The sequence below is a fragment of the Henckelia pumila genome, chromosome 3 (assembly GCF_033568475.1).
Source record: "Henckelia pumila isolate YLH828 chromosome 3, ASM3356847v2, whole genome shotgun sequence".
In the NCBI taxonomy this organism is placed as follows: Eukaryota; Viridiplantae; Streptophyta; class Magnoliopsida; order Lamiales; family Gesneriaceae; genus Henckelia; species Henckelia pumila.
In genome coordinates, this window is record NC_133122.1 from 71,174,482 (window position 1) to 71,190,359 (window position 15,878).

A 15,878-nucleotide genomic window follows, 5' to 3' on the forward strand; every position below is an offset into this window, starting at 1 on the left:
TAGCTCAAGATGCATATGTATGCAGCATAAAATCATGTCATATAAATCATGCAGTCACATAATACATGCATACTCAGTCAGGATATCTCGAATAGTACTTTCGTACCTCAATACTAGGTGCGCTCTACCAGCTCTAATCCTCGCCTATAATCCGTACTACACTGCCAAATGATACTAATATCATTATAGTGCTCTAAAAGCCTTAAATAAGCTATTGCATACTCCTAAATATTTTTAGGAAGCAAAAGCTATACGTGTGTCCGTCGTTAGTCCGTTGTTGTCGCTTGCCTCAAAACTAGGCCACAGCTCCGCTACGACACCTGGATCGCTATGCCACTTCCGGATTCCCAATGGGACGCCTAGAAATTCCTAGATCTAAGTTGGAAGACCAAGGAATCGATAGAAGAGAGGTGATTGGTGTGCCTGGAAATGAATCTCGGCACCTCTATTTATAGACACGGAACGGAACGTCCGTTCCTCAACGTTGTGTCTGTTCGTCTGACGAACGTTGCTTCCGTTCTCCTTCGTTGCTTTCGATGTCCCATCAAGTGCATAAGCAATGACGCATTCTTATGGCACGAACGTTGCGTCCGATCCCCGGACGTTGCGTCCGTTCCTCCTGACCCTCCGGACCATCTCTGATCATTATGGGTCTATTTCCGGACTCTGTTTATCCATTAGAAGTTTCCTTAATCACGTTTAACTCAATTAACATGATTTAATTAGTGTTTGACACTTAATCACCAATTTCGGGTACGGGCTACTACATTAACCCTAGCCTCCCAACACTCACACTCTCATTTCACACTCAACTCACGCACGACACTCCCCTGTTATCTCCCAAGAATTTCCATCGGCTTCATCCTTCTTCCCATTCTCTAGAAATTTGATCGGTCTTCTCCTTCCTCAAGATTTCCCGACCGTCGCCGTTGACCACCACCCCCCCCCCCACCACGTCGGAACTCACCCCTGGAAGCTTCCTCAGCTGATGGCCGATAATTTATGTCCCTTCCATTTTCATTTTTTTGGGGTTTTTGGGAGTATTTCGAAATAGAGGCAAGAATATGTTTTCTTCCTTGAACATTGTAGATTTGGCATTGTGTGGCTTGCATTTTCTTGGAAATTTTCGAAGTGTTTATGCATATATGAATGTGCCCTGTTCGAGCTTATTTTCTTTATGTAGCTGAGATTTTAATTTATTTTTTGTGTAATCGTATTGTTGGATGGGTTGTGTTATATGTATGAATTTGAAATGCCAATGTTTGAAGACATGCTACCTTTGAAAATTTTCCAGAAACTTTTATGCCTTGAGGTTCGAAACTTTTTCAGAATTTTTCTAGCATGTGGGTTCAAAATATTTGGTGTTTTAATTGTGTTGATTTGGATGGTGATTGAGGAGCTACCATGGGTGATTTGTAGTTCACATGGTAGCTTTTAGGATGGATTGAAGTTATCTTGTAAGTTGGAGGGATGAGCATTTTAATTCTAGGTGAGGTTGGGCTTCGGTTTAATGGCTCTTGTGGGCTGGTTTTCGAACCAACTTATGGCATGGGAGGGATATCCTAGTGGCTTGGAGAATTCTAAGGAGTGGTCTTAATCTTGGTTATAGGTTGGGATCATGGGAATTCAATGGTTAAGTGTCTTGAAAGGGAGAAGGAGTTAAGACATGGTGAGCATAATTTTGTCAAGTGATAGGGCTGCCCGGGATCAAACGTTTAAAACAGGGTTAAAGCCAGATTTTAATTAAGGAATTGGGTCTGGAATTTAGTCTAAGATGTTAGGATTATGTTGGTGAAAGCGGAAATTAATTCGGTTAAAGTTTGGTTGGGTTATAAGCTTATGAAGGTTTAGGTGCAGAACTTGGAACTTGAATGAGGTTGTTGTCCAGAAACTAATGACTAAAGCAGGGTTAAAAATAGAATTTGATTATGGGATCGGGTATGGAATTTTTTGGAATTTTTCGGCGAAAGCGGGAATTAATTCGGTTAAGTTTTGGTCGAGTTTTAGATTTTTAATTGGTTAGGTGCAGAATTTTTGAAGCCAATGGGCTTGCTGCCCGGAATTTGACTTTTCATAAAATGATTGCTTAGGAAATAAATTCCGAGGATGATTTCCTGGCTTAGTTCTAAGTGTCATGAAGTCGTGGTTTCAAGCGGAATCTTTTTTGATTAAGAATCGAGCAAGTTACTAATTTTACGGGCAAACCATTCGAATTGTCTTAAGCGCTACACTTTGGTTTAAATTTACATCCTTTGGTTTGTCTCCTAAATCACCATCCCGGTCGTCCTTGTGTGAGTCATTTGCATGATTATCGTTCAAATATTTACATGTACATCATATTTACATATGCATGCTAAGTCTCATATTCATGAGAAAAAAAAAAGTATTTTACGAACGAAGTGAGATGATTGTGACTACATTTATTCATGTGTATGCGTGGGGCTGGGAGACATTTTGGACTCCCTTACCAAATCATTATGGGTTTCCTTACCTTAATAAGCATGTGTTTGTGTGGGGCTGAGAGATATCTTGGCCTCCCTTACCAAATACAGGGCAAGATTGTGTTGGGTGTTATCCTGACCTCCTTGCGGCATAGTGCACTGCAGCCATGATCATGATCAAAATCACAGAGTCACAATCCAAGGATCTAAGTTCAATATTTATGACTATGTTCAGATCAGTTTATTCAGTTATTTATGTTTGACTTAGTCATGCATATTTTTCATTCATATTCACGTCATTTATTCAGATATCATTTATTTAAGTTAAGGGCACAAAAGTATATTTTATTACAAGCTATTTTTAATCTACGTGTGCTTGTATTTATGTAGTACTCGTTATTTCCCCCATATTCTTGTTGGGCACCTAGGATCACTACATTTACTTGGTGCAGGTTAGATTATTTTATGAGATCGAGGGGCATGACTATCAAGCGGATTGCAATGTGGGCACGACACTTCCCTCCGACCTATGTCAGTCTTCCGCATTAGTTGTTCAATCTTTATTACTTTAAATTTTATTATTTATTGATCGGACAGTGTAAATGATAGGATTTATTTATGGTTTATGGGCTTGTAATATCAAACTATTTAACCTTTGGGATATTTGATTAACGAAAATCTTTCTTGGGTTCTTGTTTCTTTTTCTCGGTCTAGTTTATTTAGTATTATCGGTTGTTTTCTTTTCTTTTAAATTGCTGTCTGTGGCAGGTGGGTTGTTATTTAAATGGTTAGGTCATGCCAAAAATTTTTAAAAACCCGTATTTTATTTAATTATTAATTAGTATAGGTCAGGGATGTTTCACTACAAGTCAAGATAGTTACGCACCTAGCTCTCACCTGACCCTCGAGCATAAGGCTAAAATCATAAGACTATAAACTGAATCTAAAATTCACACAATCATTTCACACACTTAAATATGATTCTTAGCCCCTATGTATAAGCAAGTGTTCGGAAGCTCCGATCTTAGGTTCGAAAGCTCTGAACCTGAAATACTTCCACGTCTTGAAATTCCTCTAATTGGTAGCTCTGATCTGCTCTTCAGAGGTTCCGATCATATTCGGAAGCTCCGAAATCCTACTTTGGAAGTTCTGATCTGCATATTTTTCCACGTGTCTACACACACTTGATATGTCAATAGTGTTCATGGTCTAACTCTTCGGAAGATCCGATATCACGTTTGGAAGTTTTGATCTCGTCCCTTGCTTCCAAAATGCATCGCTTCTTCAGATCACTTCGGACCACCGATCTCTACAAGCCCAAGTTTGGTGGTTCCGATCGAATCCACTTTGTTTTATGGCCCATTTTAGATAATTCTGTGGTTGTTTATCTACTCGATTTAATCATATTAAAAACTCTTAAGAATGTTTTACTTATACTAATCATGATTACTCACTTAATCTTGTAGAACGGATTTGGGGTTACATTCTCCTCACTTTAAGAGATTTCTTCCTTGAAATCAGGTCTTGGTCAACCCTGAAAACACAATCACAACATTCTTAATGCAAGACACTCCTGAGTACCATTAAAATAAATTTTGCTCGTAACTTCCCAGAGTTACTGATTAAATCACGGATCTAAAACCCATGAGAAACATCATTTCCTTGAAGTATACGATACATTCTATCGAACCGATACTCGCTCTTAGTTTATACTAGATGTATCTATCCACTTCTTTTGAAAGTAAAACTCATTGAAATCCAATTAACAATTGTTTCTGAACTGTAACTCTGTATTGTCTCTCTCCAAGAAATACCCTTAATGAGACAGCTCATTATCTGAAATTCTCAATCTGTATCTTTGACGAAGTCAGACGATAAAATACCAGATTCCTTTAGCACTAACCTCTGCACCACATTGAATATCCTCAAGAGAGCTCAACTATCTCTGAACAACGTCTCCCCACCTTAGGAGTCAAATCTCGCTGCAAAAAATATTGGTACCACAAAATAAGTATATCATATCTTAATCTGATAAGGATAATGATCCCACTTGCAAGAACTGTGTAGACTTGATTGTTAGATTTACTACAAATCCAATATACTTGCCAAATCTGTTACTACAAATAAACATATCAAATCAGGAAGCTAATGATCATGTGATAACTCTCCAAGTTATCGATCCAAGTTATCGATCATTAGCTAACATTGGTGGTTAATATGCTTAATTTAAACTGTATACCATGAGGTATCAACTGGTTCAGATACTTCTGATGTCATTTACTGAGGTCAAAATTTTGTTAAACATCTCTATTGGCTATCCGTGCCAACTTCTAAATTTGTAAATCGAACATACTACAATTCGAATTCGAGAAATCAGAATTATCTCCAATAACTCAGTTATAAGAGGAATACCTCTTTGTTTCTGGAAATGCATCCTTACAAGAAAAGGTTCTGAATTGTAATAAACAACACTGATTTGAAGCACGAATTACTTACTTCACAATTACTAATATTGCTTGAGAAGTCTAGTCTATTATGGATAGAACTTCATTCCATAAACAAAGTGTCACAATAGATTATAAAACATCTATTCAACCCTTCTGTCTAGATATCATCTCCGCTTGAGTGAAAAGGGACTTCAACCTCAAGAGAACAGTATAACTCAAGTCTTTATTTATAACAGTACTAAAGATTTGAATATTTTTGGAATTACAAATATCATGTATCGATGATCCTCTCAGAAGATTTCAAGTGCCTGAAAATGTAAATGATAACTTATGCAATTAGAATTTTGATATACCTTTAATCTTATCCAGATATTTTAATAGAATTACCATTCATCAGACCCAACTGACACTGTCACCACTAGTGCAGGAATCAGATGCATGCGAAGTTCTTGGAACCTCTTTGCCATCTAGGTCAGTTCTTGATTACTTAACCAATTTGTCAAATTAGATACGCCCATGGCCTGGCATTGGAAAAGTAATTAACTAGGAATCAAACATCCGTAATTCTGCCTAATCTGGGAAACTGTAGGTCTCGGCCACTATCATCGAACACCACCTAGTCAGAATACTGTCTTATCTTTGTGAGAGCCCCATGGACAACTAATATCCAACTACTCATACGAAAACTTTGGATCTCACAAAAGCTTACAGAGAACCTCTTAATACTGTGCATGTATGATCATACTTAATGGAACTGACATGCCTACAATCTCTTCTAAATTAAGTACATCTGGTTAGTCTTGATAAAATATATTGACAAGTCACTGACATATCCGCCAAACTGTAAAAAACTTGGCAACATTGAAATTCTTGGAATCTAATCGTTGACACAACACAAATTTGAGTATATGATAAGTGTATTGTGTATGCATTATTTTTTGTCATTTTTATGGTTATTTTGCATGAATTTATTTTACTTCATGTGTTTTATTTGTATTTTATTCATTGTGCATGCATTCTACTCTCCTGGTTTATTTTTGCAGGTTAATGGAGCTTTTAGAAGAAAACTGAGATAAAGACTCGTGCGCGGGCGGATTACCATCTCGCGCGTGCGCCATAGCAAGTTCCAGTACTACGAAGATTTAAGACGCGCGCGGGCGCACCCATATCTCGCACGAGCGCATAAGGAATTTCCAACAACGTTGTATCTATTTCGTGCGCGAGCGAGCTCATATCTCGCGTGCGCGCGAGAGGAGGTTCAGGACTCTGATTTGAAGAACTGCGCGCGCGCGAGATCTCTTCCAGGCGCAGGCGCGAGTTCGGGATGCTGATTTTTGTGAAATTCTAGGTTGAAAAGGAATCTAATTGGTGCGGACTCTATAAATTGAAAGAGTGGGTGCCCGGTGAGCCAACTTGTGGCTAAGGGCTTTGATGACTCTTTGTATAAACAATCTTTTGTTTAATATTATTTACACTTTTATTAATGGCAATGACTTTATCTTTCTTCATATTGTTATATTGTGATATACTATTGTTGTTTTGATAAAGACATTGAATATACTATAGTGTATGTAAGATGTGGTAGAACATGGGGATGTCTATCATGAAACACATCTTATAGTCACTGTATATTCTAAACTGTTCCTAGTCGATTGAGCCGTCCGATAATAAGGATAAGGATCGCTCGAGTTTGAGACTAGCATTTGCGATGCAGAGTACCACGTTTCATTGGTAAGGAACATAGAGATGTTCGAAGCATGCAAATGGATATTCATACGATGAATGATCGAACTACCCTATCCGGACTTTCCAAGTGGTTATCACTTATCGAGTGGATAAAGTCCGCGGTTTTGGTTGTACACCATTAGTCCTTACTACTTGAAACATCATTGAGACTCTATATGCTAGTACTGTGCTTTGACTCGTTTACCGACTCTATTGGGGTCATCAGGTGTCGGGATTGGGTACAGTTACAACACATATAGGAGTCGATGCTTTGTTGTCAAGGATTCACCACATACTTGCGAGTGTGGATATCCTATGCGATCTGAGGAGATATTAGTGTGACGAATCTCTGGCCAGAGTACATGATGTGTTTTAAGAAATGGTTTCTTAGTAAAACATGCGATGTCACTATTTGATCTTCAAGATGTATTGCATAGTTATCGAATCTCGAACGACTCTCGATTTACCAATGGTTGTTGATTCGATCGGGATATATGGATGAAGGGACCGTACTGTACGCTAACAAAAATCTATTGGTTCTTGCAGGCACTATCAGTGATACCTAGGGAATCATGGGGCGATGTTGCTAGGCGCTCTTACCATGATTCGATGGGCAAGTCGGAAATTGTTGTTCCGAGTCACAAGGAGTTGTGAGCCCACGGCTAGCTGTATCCCTGAACCATTGAGGGTCACACAGAGTAATGGATTTTTAATCCCCGTTGAGATAGTTAAATTTAAAGAGTTAAATTTAATGAACAAAGAAGTTGGACTTTTTATTTAAGAGTAGAGGAGTAAGATTTCCTAAAATGACATAGGGATGGGCATTTTTGGAAATCTCTGAATTCGGATTCAGAAAAACTTATCTTGACTTTAAAAGGTGCAGAAATGGTTTTTGTGCACATTGGTGAAATCGGTTTATCAATCGGAGTCATGATGAATTTTATATTAATTTCTGAACATGCGGGCTTTGCTTGTCGGGCTTAAACTTATGACTAATGGGCCCTAAGCTGTTAGCGGCCTACATTATAAATAAGTTATTGCAGTACAGAAATTAGACACAACAGGTCAAAAATTTTCGAAAACCCTAAGTATTTTCTCTAACAGTGGCCGCCCCCCTCCCCTCTGCTCAAGAAAATCCAGCCTGTGAATTTTGAATTACAGTCTGGTTTAACGGATCAAATTCGTTAATTCTCTTCGTAGAAACTTCTGATAGATTTTTTCTAGTGCAATCTATCAGAGGGATTAAATATCCGTTCGTGGACCTGATTGAAGAACAGTTCGTCCATCAGTTCCAGGGATATACAACAAGAGCAGAGCAATCTATTGGTGTCCATAATCTCGATTCGAGATTGGAGGTAAAAATTTATAATTTTTATTTAATTTTTACACGCACAATTTAATCGTAAGGTTTTGATACCCATTATGGAATCGTTCCATATAAAATTTTTAAACTTCCGCTGCACCGGGTATCAAACCTGATTGATCTGATCGCCGCGTTATCCAACAGTGGTATCAAAGCCAGGTTGCTCAGATCAAGCGATTAAATTAATCGATTGTACAAAAATTTTTAAGCCTCGGTTTTTGAAACAAAATAAATATTTTAAAAAATAAAAAAAAAAATTCGGGCAAAACCCTGGCAGCGATTGGATCGCTGCCCGGCCCGAGCCCTTTGGGGCGCGGGCAGCCCGGGAATGTCCCGGGCGGCCCGCGAAAAATTAATTTTTTAATTTTAAAATTAAATTTTAATATGTTAAAATTCTATTTTTGGTCCAATCGAAAATTGTTTTTGATTGGTCCACGAGGCGTCGGATCGAAATGTTCGAGTCCGAAAATTTTAAAATTGATTTTTGGATAAATTTGAATTTTTTGAAAATTTAAATATTTTATCCGTTAAATTAAATTTTGAAATTAATTATTTTTGGTACAATTGATGATAAGATATGATCTTATGGATATATTGAGTAAAATATGATTTTATGTATAAAATTGGATTTTATAGATAAAATATGATTTTATTTGATAAAAAGATAAAATATGATTTTGTATATAAAATAAGATTTTATATATGAAATATGATTTTATCCTTTTAAATTTAAATTGTCATTGCATGTTATCCAATAAATTAATTTTGAATTAAATGTTGTTGGATAAGGATGATCGATTGTCATGACCAATTTTGTAGGTGTATGTTAGGAATTTACATTTGTTTTTATTGTTGTTGGATTTGTTAATGGGCCTGGTTTATGGCTCAATATGAATTGTCATATGTAATAAAAGTGGGCTTGGTTTATGGCCCGTTCCCACCCCTTAAAAATGTATCCCCTACTTGTCATTGTTATTTATTGTAAATACATTAGATTTAGTGGGAGATGAAGATTTGAAGACGGAGGTGGGCCCAGCAGACAATAAAGACAGAAGAAATGTAAATTGGAAGCACAATGTAATAGGATTGCATTGCATACTGCATATTACCTAGGATTGGACTAAGACTCGTGATTGGCAACCACGGGTCGATTAGAAATGGAATCGATCATCCTATATAATATGTGATATTATTGTTGTATGCATGTTTTAGACAAAATTGTGTGAATCCGGCAAGCATACAAAATTTTAAAAATGATGAGACAAATTTTCAAAATTAAAATCCCTCATTTTAAAAATGATTTAAAATTGATATCAAGATAAATAAAGGAAATTTAAATTTGTTTAAATGTTCCTACCTTCCATCAACGATCAATGTATGAGATGCTACCCGCGGATACGGTCCGGCTCATATTATTGGGGGGGGCCCGTTCGTCGAAAAGCTGTACATTGGATCGACACATGTTGTAAGTTGGGTGGAACTCCCATGGGATCGGCTCATATTATTGGGAGATCCACATGGCGACCGTCCATCACAACTTAATATTGATGGGTCATCTTGACATGTCACAATAAACGGCGTCATATTATTGGGCCCTTATTGGACATGAGGTAAAAACGTGGAGGTTGCTTTGGAAGCAATTGGGCTCTACCTTTTGAAAATTATGGTTGGCTGATATTATTCGGGACCATAGTTTGTCAATTAGACTCCATGTTCTCACTAAGGAAAACAGTTTTCCGTTTTCACTAGAGGGTAGTGAAATCGTTAAAATAGTGGGAGTGAGATTCATAAAATAAATTTTGCCTATTTTATGTCTTAGTAAATTACTTAAACAATCACTGATATTTGTCTGTTTCTTTTCAGTATTTCATAAAGATGAATTCGCGTAATCCACTTTTCTCGATCCTCGAACAAAATAAATTGACTGGCGCAAACTATATGGAATGGTTCCGTAAGTTGAAGATTGTCTTGACTTCGGAGATGATGCTCTACGTGTTAGAAAAATCTCCTCCGAAGGAAGCACCAGCTGACATAAGTCCGGAAGAGTTAGCCAAACTTGATACATGGTGGGACCATGATATCAAGGCCAAATGCTATATGCAAGCCTCGATGTCTGATGAACTCCAGAGGCGATTTGAGGACACCGTGAATGCTGCTGACATTCACGTACAACTCAAGGAACTTTTTGAGGCTCAATCGAGGGCTGAAAGGTTCGCTACTGTAAAGGAGCTAATGACGTGTCGCATGCGTGAAGGGAATTCGGTCCGTGATCATGGGGTACGAGTGATTTGGCTCATACAGAAGTTAGTAACCCTTGATTTGGTGTTGGAGCATGAACTCAACGTGGACTTACTACTTCTATCTCTTCCTTCTTCGTTTGACGGATTTGTGGTGAATTTCAATATGAACAAGATAGAGGCCTCCCTTGAAGAGATGGTCAATATGCTTGTGACATATGAATCCACATTAAAGAAGGATAAACCGGCTTTCTTGGTGGGCTCCTCTTCTTCTGCTAAGAAGGGGCCAAGTACAAAGGGTAAGAAACGTTCTGCCCCACCCAAGAAAATCGAACCCGAGAAGAAGTACAAGACAAAGGCTTCAAACATGGAAAAGTCCAAGGATGTTTGTCATTACTGCAAGAAGCCCGGTCATTGGAAGCGTAACTGCAAGGAATATCTAGAGCAGTTGCAAACTGCGAAGGGTATGTTCTATATTGAAATAAATGTTTCACTTAATACTACTTCTTGGGTATTGGATACCGGATGTGGATCTCACATTTGCAATGATTTGCAGGTGATGACAAGAAGTCGCAGGCTTAGAATGGGTGAGACCCAGCTGAGGCTCGGAAATGGTTCCAGAGTTGAAGCTAAAGCTGTGGGAGATATTTATTTAATTTTGCAGAACGGTTTTAAGTTACTTTTGAGAGATGTTTTATTTGTTCCGGATTTGATTAAAAACATTATTTCTGTTTCTATGCTTGATAGAGATGGTTATTCTTGCAATTTTGTGAATGGGATTTGCAATATTTACAAGAATGAATGTTTGATTGGAAATGGACAACTTGAAAATGATCTATATAACTTAAAACTAAAAGACGTTCCAATAAATTATGTTGATAAACCGGCAACAACAAACAAAAGGAAAATCGATAGCCAAAACCCGGCAAACCTTTGGCATGCTAGGCTAGGTCATATTTCCTCAAGGAGGATGAACAAGCTAGTGGGAGAGGGCATGTTTGATATGTCTGATATTAACTCTCTACCTACTTGTGAATCCTGCCTGAAAGGAAAAATGACTAAATCTCCTTTTAAGGGGAAACCTGAGCGTAGTCAAAATCTGTTGGATTTGATCCATACAGATGTTTGTGGTCCATTTAGAGTTGGTACTCAATATGGCCACACCTACTTCATTACCTTTACTGATGATTATTCTAGGTATGGGTATTTATATTTAATGAAATATAAGTCTGAAGCATTTGAAAAGTTCAAAGAATTCAAGGCTGAAGTAGAAAACAAGCTAGGTAAAAGTATTAAAGCACTTCGATCGGATCGAGGTGGAGAATACTTAAGTACCGAGTTTTTGGACTATCTAAAAGAGAATGGGATTCTCTCTCAGTGGACTCCTCCTATGACACCTCAGCTGAATGGTGTATCGGAGCGTCGTAATCGAACTTTGTTGGACATGGTTCGATCCATGATGAGCTTCACTAAGCTTCCACCATCGTTTTGGGGCTATGCGCTTGAAACGGCGGTATTGTTGTTGAACAACGTCCACACTAAAGCAGTGGACAAAACACCATACGAATTATGGAATGGCAAAGCTCCTATGTATTCGTACTTGAGGATTTGGGGATGTCCTGCTTACGTGAAGCAGACAGTGGGAGATAAGTTGGATAGTCGATCCACCTTATGTTATTTTGTAGGGTATCCAAAGAATTCAATCGGATATTATTTCTATCATCCTGCTGAAACAAAGGTGTTTGTTTCAAGGAATGCCACCTTCTTGGAGAAGGAGTTCTTATTGGATAAGAAAGGCGAGATGATGGAACTCGAAGAAATTCGAGAAGAACCCGAAATACAAAATAATGGTCCTACACCTCAGGAACCATTGATAGACACACCTATACCTAGAAGATCCGAGAGGACTTCTAGACCTCCTATTCGATATGGTCTTCTTCTTGAAGGGGATCAAGATGAACCTGATGTTGGATGTGATCCAAGAAACTTCAAGGAAGCAATTTCTGATGCGGATTCAAATTTATGGCTTGAAGCTATGCAGTCGGAAATAGATTCGATGCATACAAACCAAGTTTGGTCTTTAGTAGATCCTCCCGATGGAATTGTTCCAATAGGGTGTAAATGGATCTACAAGAGAAAGCTTGGGCCTGATGGTAAGGTATTGACCTACAAGGCGCGATTGGTGGCGAAAGGTTATACTCAAAGACAAGGAGTTGACTATGATGAAACCTTTTCACCAGTTGCAATGTTCAAGTCCATAAGAATCCTTATTGCCATAGCTGCTTGGTATGACTATGAGATATGGAAAATGGATATGAAGACTGCATTTCTTAATGGAAACATTAAGAAAGAGATCTATATGACGCAGCCTGAGGGATACACATCCATGGGAAGCGAGCATAAGGTATGCAAGCTTCAGAGATCAATCTATGGTCTAAAACAAGCATCAAGAAGTTGGAACCAGAAATTTGATAAAACAATAAAGGATTTTGGTTTCATCAAGAACCCGGAGGAATCATGCGTGTACAAGAAAGTAGTTAAGGATGCTGTGACATTCTTAGTACTTTATGTTGATGACATCCTACTCATTGGGAATGATGTAGGGATGTTGCAGTCAACAAAGATATGGTTATCAGGTAGATTCTCGATGAAGGATTTGGGTGAGGCATCCTATATTCTAGGGATACAGATCTATAGAGATAGATCTAAGAGAATGATTGGACTCACTCAGTCAACCTACATCGACACCATATTGAAACGGTTTTCAATGGATGGGTCCAAGAGAGGACATCTACCCATGTGTCATGGAGTTTCTCTATCCAAGTCTATGTGTCCCAAGACTGATGAAGAGATATAGAAAATGACACATGTACCATATGCGTCAGCCATACGTAGTATCATGTATGGAATGATATCTACCAGACCGGATGTAGCATTTGCTCTGAGTGTCACGAGCAGATATCAAGCTAATCCCGGTCAAATGCATTGGAAAGACGTGAAGGACATTCTTAAGTACTTACGAAGGACTAAGAATATGTTCATGGTATATGGAGGAAGAGAACTAAAATTGGAAGGCTATACCGACTCTAGCTTCCAAAGTGACGTGGATGACTCGAAGTCAACCTCTGGATTTGTGTTCATGCTCAATGGCGGTGCTGTCTCTTGGAAGAGTTCCAAGCAGGACACCACAGCGGATTCCACCACTGAGGCAGAATACATTGCAGCATCAGCTGCTGCTAAAGAGGCCGTTTGGATGAGGAATTTCGTCCAAGAGTTGGGCGTCATTCCTGAAGTTGTTGGTCCAGTCCCGGTGTACTGTGACAACATGGGTGCCGTTGCTCAGGCAAAGGAACCAAGGTCTCATCAAAGATCCAAACACGTACTGAGGAAATACCACATCATCCGGGAGATTGTGGAAAGAGGAGACATCACTGTCGAAAGAGTGGCCTCTGCAGACAATATCGCTGTTCCACTTACTAAGCCCTTGCCAGGACCATTATTTGACAAACATCGCGAAGCAATGGGTCTACGTAGTATGACTAGTTGGCTATAGGGCAAGTGGGAGATTGAAAGAGTGGGTGCCCGGTGAGCCAACTTGTGGCTAAGGGCTTTGATGACTCTTTGTATAAACAATCTTTTGTTTAATATTATTTACACTTTTATTAATGGCAATGACTTTATCTTTCTTCATATTGTTATATTGTGATATACTATTATTGTTTTGATAAAGACCTTGAATATACTATAGTGTATGTAAGATGTGGTAGAACATGGGGATGTCTATCATGAAACACATCTTATAGTCACTGTATATTCTAAACTGTTCCTAGTCGATTGAGCCGTCCGATAATAAGGATAAGGATCGCTCGAGTTTGAGACTAGCATTTGCGATGCAGAGTACCACGTTTCATTAGTAAGGAACATAGAGATGTTCGAAGCATGCAAATGGATATTCATACGATGAATGATCGAACTACCCTATCCGGACTTTCCAAGTGGTTATCACTTATCGAGTGGATAAAGTCCGCGGTTTTGGTTGTACACCATTAGTCCTTACTACTTGAAACATCATTGAGACTCTATATGCTAGTACTGTGCTTTGACTCGTTTACCGACTCTATTGGGGTCATCAGGTGTCGGGATTGGGTACAGTTACAACACATATAGGAGTCGATGCTTTGTTGTCAAGGATTCACCACATACTTGCGAGTGTGGATATCCTATGCGATCTGAGGAGATATTAGTGTGACGAATCTCTGGCCAGAGTACATGATGTGTTTTAAGAAATGGTTTCTTAGTAACACATGCGATGTCACTATTTGATCTTCAAGATGTATTGCATAGTTATCGAATCTCGAACGACTCTCGATTTACCAATGGTTGTTGATTCGATCGGGATATATGGATGAAGGGACAGTACTGTACGCTAACCAAAATCTATTGGTTCTTGCAGGCACTATCAGTGATACCTAGGGAATCATAGGGCGATGTTGCTAGGCGCTCTTACCATGATTCGATGGGCAAGTCGGAAATTGTTGTTCCGAGTCACAAGGAGTTGTGAGCCCACGGCTAGCTGTATCCCTGAACCATTGAGGGTCACACAGAGTAATGGATTTTTAATCCCCATTGAGAAAGTTAAATTTAAAGAGTTAAATTTAATGAACAAAGAAGTTGGACTTCTTATTTAAGAGTAGAGGAGTAAGATTTCCTAAAATGACATAGGGATGGGCATTTTTGGAAATCTCTGAATTCGGATTCAGAAAAATTTATCTTGACTTTAAAAGGTGCAAAAATGGTTTTTGTGCACATTGGTGAAATCGGTTTATCAATCGGAGTCATGATGAATTTTATATTAATTTCTGAACATGCGGGCTTTGCTTGTCGGGCTTGAACTTATGACTAATGGGCCCTAAGCTGTTAGAGGCCTACATTATAAATAAGTTATTGCAGTACAGAAATTAGACACAACAGGTCACAAATTTTCGAAAACCCTAAGTATTTTCTCTAACAGTGGCCGCCCCCCTCCCCTCTGCTCAAGAAAATCCAGCCTGTGAATTTTGAATTACAGTCTGGTTTAACGGATCAAATTCTTTAATTCTCTTCGTAGAAACTTCTGATAGATTTTCTAGTGCAATCTATCAGAGGGATTAAATATCCGTTCGTGGACCTGATTGAAGAACAGTTCGTCCATCAGTTCCAGGGATATACAACAAGAGCAGAACAATCTGTTGGTGTCCATAATCTCGATTCGAGATTGGAGGTAAAAATTTATAATTGTTATTTAATTTTTACACACACAATTTAATCGTAAGGTTTTGATACCCATTATGGAATCGTTCCATATAAAATTTTTAAACTTCCGCTGCACCGGGTATCAAACCTGATTGATCTGATCGCCGCGTTATCCAACATAAATAGGAGTATTATTATCTTTTGAAAGGACTTTTGGACGCGAAAACTGAAGGCGGCTCTTGAACAATCTTCCATTTTTTCTTCTATTCTCGTATTTTTTAGTTTATGGCACTACAAGAAAATCTTCAATCTACAACACTTAATAGACAACATTTTTAAAGGTAAACTGTTGTCTTCTACTTTTCGACAACATTTTTATGAAAAAATGTTGTTGTTGAGCGTTTTTTAGTATCAAAGACAACATTATTTTTAA